Source organism: Belonocnema kinseyi, chromosome 10 (assembly GCF_010883055.1).
Source record: "Belonocnema kinseyi isolate 2016_QV_RU_SX_M_011 chromosome 10, B_treatae_v1, whole genome shotgun sequence".
Classification (NCBI taxonomy): domain Eukaryota; kingdom Metazoa; phylum Arthropoda; class Insecta; order Hymenoptera; family Cynipidae; genus Belonocnema; species Belonocnema kinseyi.
Window position 1 is genome coordinate 68825145 of NC_046666.1, and position 7780 is coordinate 68832924.

Genomic DNA, 7780 nt, shown 5'->3' on the forward strand with positions numbered 1-7780 from the left:
ACATACGAACTCACAGTGGTAATCATGCACTTTCTGTTTTGCGGCTCCCAAACGGTAGGTATGGTGGGGGTAATTTCCATCCACGATCTGGCAGCTCTGGAGCGGTTAAGTCGACCCGATAGACCGGACTTTTAGGAGAGGGAAGACTCACGAAACCTTCCCTCACCCAGAGCTGCCAGATCGAGCCTGAAATTTACCCCCACCATACCTACCATTTGGGAGCCGCAAAACAGAAGGTGCATGATTACCACTGTGAAATCGTGTGTAAGTCGAAAATGCACGATTCGACTTTGGTTTCCTGCTGTACGATGATTGCCGATCTGAAAGCTTCGGAAGACTTCGGTGGTCTTCTATTTATATCTCGATCCCCATTTGAAAGAAATGAAAAAAATTGGCGAATTTAATGTTTCGCGTGATTCTTCATTTCATGCATAAATCGATTTTGAGGTTATGTTTTTCAGGTGTATATTAAGTACGAATATTATTACTATTATGTAAATTATGAATGATAATATCATAATTATAAAATATAACATTAATTTTAATTAATAGTTGACTGACTTTTAATAGGAATAGTTAAACTTTCAACTATAACAATTATTTTTGGCTTTAAATTGTTGAAATTAATTGAACCTTTCTTGGAATGTTTTAAAATATCCTAAAAAAAGTTGAAATCCTTTAAAATCTTTTGAAATTTTTCAAAGCTCTTGAAAATTCATTGTATATTTAAAAATACCTTAAAATATATCAAATCCTTTAAAATCTCATATTATATTACTGTAATCAATTACCAATTCCTTGGCGTTTTTGAAACTTCCTCAAATATTTAAAATCCTTACAAATTTTTTGAAATCTCTTAAAAATTTTTAAAGGTCTTGAAAATATCTTGAAATTTATAAAAACCCCATGAAATATTTCAAATCCTTTAAAAGTTCATACTAAATTATTAAAATCATTTTAAAATTCCTTGAAATCTATTACAATATCCTAAAATATATCAAATCCTTTAAAATCTTATATTAAATTACTGTAATCAAATGAAAATTCCTTAGCGTCTTTTAAAACTTCCTCAAATATTTAAAATCCTTTCAAATCTGATACTAAATTATTCAAATCATTTAAAAATTACTTTAAATCTATAAAAATATCCTAAAATATATCAAATCCTTTAAGATTTCATATTAAATAACTGTAATCAATTGAAAATTCCTTGGCATCTTTTAAAACTTCCTCAAATATTTGAAATCCTTCCAAATCTTTTGAAATCTCTTGAAATTTTTTAAAACTTCAGATTGAAATTTATAAAACTCCATGCTTTAGAAACTTTGGGCTTTACAAAATTCTGATTATAAAATGTCAGAAATGTAAAATTTCTATTGTCAGGAATTTAACATTTCTGCGGTGGTGTGGAAAAGAGGAAAATATAAATATACATTATTGTATATAATTATAAATTTATATACTATTTTTTAACATACTTTTAATTTTCAAACGCTTTCAATTTATTTACGATTTCTAATTTTTGATAAACAAATTTCCAAGTGTAAAATTCCAAATTTAAAGACTTGCATCCCATCGAATTGAAAATTATTCTGATTTAATAGTTGAACTTTTTTGAACATTCAATTTTTAATACTTTAATCAGTTTTGAATTTTTATTGCTTCCATTTTCAAAACTCTAATCTACAAACATTTCAATGTTTAAAGTTTTTAAACTTTTCTCTTTTTTAAATTTCAATCTAAGGATTTAAAAAATTTCAAGAGATTTAAAAATATTTTTAAGGATTTAAAATATTTGAGAATGTTTTAAAAGATATCAAGGTATTTTCAATTTATTTAGAAAATTTACATGAATTTTAAAGAATTAAAAAAATTTTAGAAGGCTTATTTTTTTAAATTCCAAAGTAATTTAGAAATCCTAAAAAATAGTCCTAGGCATTTCAAAAGATTTTGAAGGATTTGAAAAATTTGAAAGAATTTTAAAGATTCCAAGGAATTTTTATTGATAACAGTGATCTAATATGAGATTTAATATATTTTTGGATATTTTAATAGATTGCAAGGAATTTTTCATTCATTTCAATTATTTAGTATGAGATTGTAAGAGATTTGAAACATTTTAGGGTATTTTTAAATTTTAAGGAACTTTCAAGATATTTCAAAATATTTTGATTTTAAATATTTGAGGATGTTTAAAAAGATTTCACTGAATTTTTAATTCATTTTTATACATAAAAGGAATTTCAAAGAATTTTAATGATTATAGCAAGGTTGTTTAAAAAAACTCCAAAGTACCTTGAAAATGTTTGAAAGATGTCAAGATTTTTCAAAAAATTTTGAAGATTTCGAAATATTTGAGAGTATTCTAAAAGGTTCCAAAGAATTTTCAATTTATTACAGTAATTTAATATGAGATTTTAAAGGATTTGATACATATTAGGATATTTTACTAGATTCCAAGGAATTGTCAATTAATTTAAATAATTTAGCATGAGATTTTAAAGGTTTTAAAATATTTTAGGGTATTTTTAAAATTGCAAGGAATTTTCAAGAACTTTGCAAAATTTAAAGAGATTTCAAGGGATTTTAAATATTTTAGGAAGTTTTAAAACATTTCAAGGAATTTTCAATTAATTTCAATAATTTAAAGCAATTTCAAATAATTTTAACTATTTTTTTCAATTTTTCTGGTTGAAAGTGGAACTGCTTTGTTAAAAATTTATTTTTTTTTTATTGATGATTTATCAATTTAGTTGAAAAAATTTCTTTTCTAAAAATTTAACTGTTTTGTAAGATTTTTGTTTTTGTTTAAAAATTAATTTCTTTTAATTGCAAGAAAATTAATCTTTTTGTCGAAAATTGAACTATGATTAGGCATTAATTTTTTATATAAAAAATTAGGATTGGTGGAAAATAAATTTCTTTTGTGCAAAGTTCATGTATTTTATTTAAAATGCCTTTTTTAGTATACAATTCAGCTTTTTGGATGAAAATGTAACTTTTTGTTTAAAAAATTTAATATTTTATTTAAAACAAATTTAACAAAGTTTTTTTGGTGCAAAAAACTAATTGTTTTAGTTGAAAGTTTAACATTTCTATTAAAAATCAGTCAACTATTAATTAAAATTAATGCATTATTTTATAATTATGATATTATAATTCATAATTTACATAATAGTAATAATATTCATACTTAATATACACCTGAAAAACATAACCTCAAAATCGACTTGTGCATGAGTTGAAGAATCACGCGAAACATTAAATTCGCCAATTTCTTCCATTTCTTTCAAATGGGGATCAAGATATAAATAGGAGACCACCGAAGTCTTCCGAAGCTTTCAGATCGGCAATCATCGTACCGCAGAAATCGAGAATTTTCGGCCCCCACCACTCTCCCATTTGGGAGCAACGCATTCAAACAGCGTGTCGGTGAGTCGGCTCTGCTGCATGTCGTGTAGGCCAGCCTCGTGTAGAGCCGAAAATGCACGAGCACGAACCCGAGTCTCCCCTCTCCCGACTTCACGATTCGTTTTCGGTGGCTAACTGGTATCAGGAGTTTCTAAGTAAATGGAATTTTGCACGGTGTCAAGAGAATGAAAGTTCATGGGAAAATTTTTAATGATTTTTTTGTAATGAATTCTAAGAGAAAATTGAAACAAGATTAATAAACAATTTATATTATTTCCTAAAAATTTTTAAAAATTTTTACAAGATTTTGAAGCAAAGTTTTAAAATTTTAGCCTATTACATAATTTTAGAAAAATTAAGGAACATAATTCTTATCAAGCCTTCTCGTGCAATTTTGCTGCACAATTTTTTAAAGTATATGTTGTTTTAAAAATGTGCTTTCAAATTTGAGTAAGTTTAAGAGATAATCAGAAATTTGGAAACGATTCGAAAATAATTAAAACTTGTAAAGATGCTTTAAAAATATTGTAAGGTTTCACGTAAGTGAAAAAAAATGTTTTACCTTCCTATAGGAATAATTAAAATAATTTTTTATCTCGAAAAATAAATTTTAAGGGATTATTTAAAAAGATTTCAATACATTTCAAATGATTTCAAAAATTGTCAAGGAAGAATCTGAAAGATTTTAAAGATTCGTATCAAAAATTTGCAGGGCTTTTAATTTTAACAAATGTACTTTAAGGAAAAATTTAAAAAGGAATTCAAAAAGATTTCAAGGGGCTCAAACTATTTTTCTTAAAATTCCTAGGAAAAGTGTAAAAGATTATAAGTCAATTTTTTCCATCTTGAATTAAGGAACATAATTCTTATCAAGCCTTCTTGTGTAATTTCGTTAACCATTTTTTAAAAATATATGTTGGTTTAAAAAGTGTACTTTTAAATTTGAGTAAGTATAAGAGATGCACTTTCAAAATTAAGTAAGTTTAAGAGGTATTTAGACAATTTTAAAACGTTCCAAAAATAATTCAAACCTGTAAAGATTTTTGTAAGGTTTCACGAAAATAAAAATAAAATCTTTTAGGTTCCTAGGAATAATTAAAATAATTTTTTATTTCAAAGAATTAATTTTAAGGTATTATTTAAAAAGATCTCAATACATTTAACATGATTTCAGAATTGTCAAAGAATCTGAAAAATTGTAAAGGCAATTTTTTAAAATTTTGTGAAATTAAAAACAAATCAGGAAAAATTCGAATAATTTTTAAAGATTAGAAGATTAGAAGGTCTAACAAGATTAAGAAAAAAAATTGTTTTCCTGAATTCGTGTGAAAATTTTTAGTGATTTTTTATTTTGAAAACTGTACTTTAAGAGAAGATTAAATAGGTTTTTAACATATTAAAGGATTTCCTAAAAATTCAAAGAAGAACGTTTTTACACTTTTAAAGATTTTTCCAAATTTTGAGGCAAATTTAATACAGTTTAACTATATTTTAAAGAATTCAATATGTTTGAAATGGATAAGAAATATTCAAAAATTTCCGAATATTTATGAAATATTTCTTGATTTCTTCCAAACTTCTTGAAAATTACTAAATATCTTTTAAGAAGTCTCGAATCTTTCCTAATACTAATGTTATACTAGTGTTCATATATGAAGAAAGCATATGAGTTCAATTGTTAATAACTATTCGGCTTTTTCTCTTAAAATCACCAAAATTGTGATTATAGCCTAAAAGAGCATGAAAAGAGATATGTAAAAAAAACATAGAGGACTTTAAAGATTTTTATTTTATAAGATTTTAGAAAATATTAGGAAAAATTCGATTCTTTTTTTAAAAAGTTTAGAACATTTAGAAGTTTGGAAGAAATCAAGAAATATTTGATAAGTTCTTGGAAATTTTTGCAAGTTTTTAAATATTTCTAATACATTTAAAACGACTTAATTTCCTAAAAATATTTTTAACTGACCAAACATTTTCTTAAAATTTCGAAAAATCATGCCGATGTAAAAAATGGACTTATAATCTTCTAATTTTCCCCAGGAATTTTAAGAAAAATAGTTTTATCTCCTTGAAATCTTCCGAAATTCCATTAAAGCTCCTTAAGTTTATTTTTGAAATCTTTAAAAATCTAAACTTCTAAAAAAACTAATTTTACGATATGATTTGAATCTTTTATTCTTCTAAATTTTCATTGAATTTACTCGATTAAAAAAAAATTATTATTCTTACCAAATTAAGACATTTTGCTTTCAAATGTCCTACACTCTTCGTTTAAATTTAAGGAAATCCTTTGATATGCTTAAAAAAACTTTTTTAATTTTCTCTCAAAGTGTACGTTTTCCTATCAGCAGTGGGTCGCGCGCGAAGCGTGTTTATAAACTTCTAGTAAAAATAAAAAAGCATAAAAATTTTTTACATTAATCTTGAGAAAATTCTCTTTCTAATCCTGTCAGATCTTCTAAGCCTTCTAATCCTTGAAAATTATTTAAATTTTTGCTGATTTTCTTTTAAATTTGTTAAAATTAAAAAGATTGCCTTTAAATCTTCCAGATTCTCCTTTGACAATTCTGAAATCGTGTGAAATTTATTGCCATGTTTTTAAATAATCCCTTAAAATTAATTTTTAAAAATAAAAAATTATTTAATTATTCCTAGGAACATAAAAGAATTTTTTCATTTTCGTGAAACCTTACAAAATTCTTAACAAATTTTTAAACGTTTTAATTATTTTTTTATCGATTAAAAATTTCTGAATATCTCTTAAACTTACTCAGCGTTGAAAGAACATGTTTTAAACCAACATAAAAAAAATTTGTTGAACAAAATTGCGTAAGAAGGCTTAATTTTTCACCATTTTCAAGATTTTTAGAAAATAATTACTAATTTTTTATGATATTTTTCTAATTTTCTCTCGGAATTTGTTCAATTTCATTTTTGGTTTGAAATTTATCTTTCTTAATTGAAAATACGAGTATATTATTAAAAATGTAACTATTCTGTAGTAAAGTAAGTTTTTTTTTATTTTGGTTCAAAATATTTTTCAGTTGAAAATTCATTTCGTCCATTGAGAATTAAACTATTTTGCAGAAAATTAAATTTTTTATCTAAAAATGTAACTATTCCATTTTTGGTTAAATACTTGTTTTATAGTTTGAAAATTTATTTTTAAGGTTGAATATTTGACAATATTGTTGAAATTTTTAACAATAAGTATTTTTTTCAATTGGAAATTCATCCTTTTTAATAGAAAATTATTCTTCTTGTTTGAAAATTCATATATTTTAATTAAGAATTAATTTCCTTGGTTCAAAATCTATTTTTAGGTAAAAATTCTTTTCTTTTGTTAAAAAATGGTTGAAGGTTCAAGTTTTTTTGGGGGAAATTAAACTGTTTTGCTGCAAATTTTGTTATGGTCAGTTTATTTTTTGAACTGATAACATAACTGTTTTCGTTGAAAAATGATCTATTTTGTTAAAAATTCGTTTTTTTTTGTTTTGTTGTTTTAAAATTGATGTAAAAGATTTTGAATTTCTGTTTTTGGTAAAATATTATTGGTTTGGAAATTAAATTATTTGTTTGCAAATTCAATTTTTTGCTTGAAAATCTAAATATTTTGTTGAAACTTTGATTTTTCGTTGTGAATAATTATTTGTCAACTGAAAATTTAACTATTAAATTTTTCGTTAAAACATGATCTTTTTAGTAGAGAATTCAACTATGTGGTTAAAAATTCATGTATTTTTTTCACTTTCGCCTTTTTTGTATTTGTTGAATTCATTTTTTTGGTTGAAAATTTCACTATTTTCTTGTAGATTCGATTGTTTTTATTTATTCAAAATTAATTTTTTGCAATAGAAATTTAACTGTCCCATTTCTTGTTAAAAATTAATCTTTATTACTTGAAAATTAACTTCTTTCGTTGAAAATTCTATTTTTTATCTGAAATTTTGACTAGTCCATTTTTCGGTTGAACACTAATTATTTTATTTTAAAATTTGTTTCTAAAGATGGAAATTGAATAATTTTGTTGACCTTTTATTTTGTTAGTTGCCTTGTTAGTTGAAAATTTATCTTCTTTGGCGGCGAATTATTTTTCTTTGAAAAACCATCTTTTTTTAGATAAAAATTAATTTCTTCGATTGAAAATTCGCATTTTTTTGGGTTAAGAATTAATTTTTCAACTGCAGACTGAAGTATAAATGAAAATTTTATGTTAAAAAATGTATTTTTAAAAGTCATTTCTTAGGTTAGAAATTTAACTATTTTGTCAAAAACTCGCTTATTAGTTGTTAAGAATTAATTGTTTACTAAAATTAGGACTAAGAAATGCAGCACTAAATTTGAAACATTTTAGACCCAGAAATCT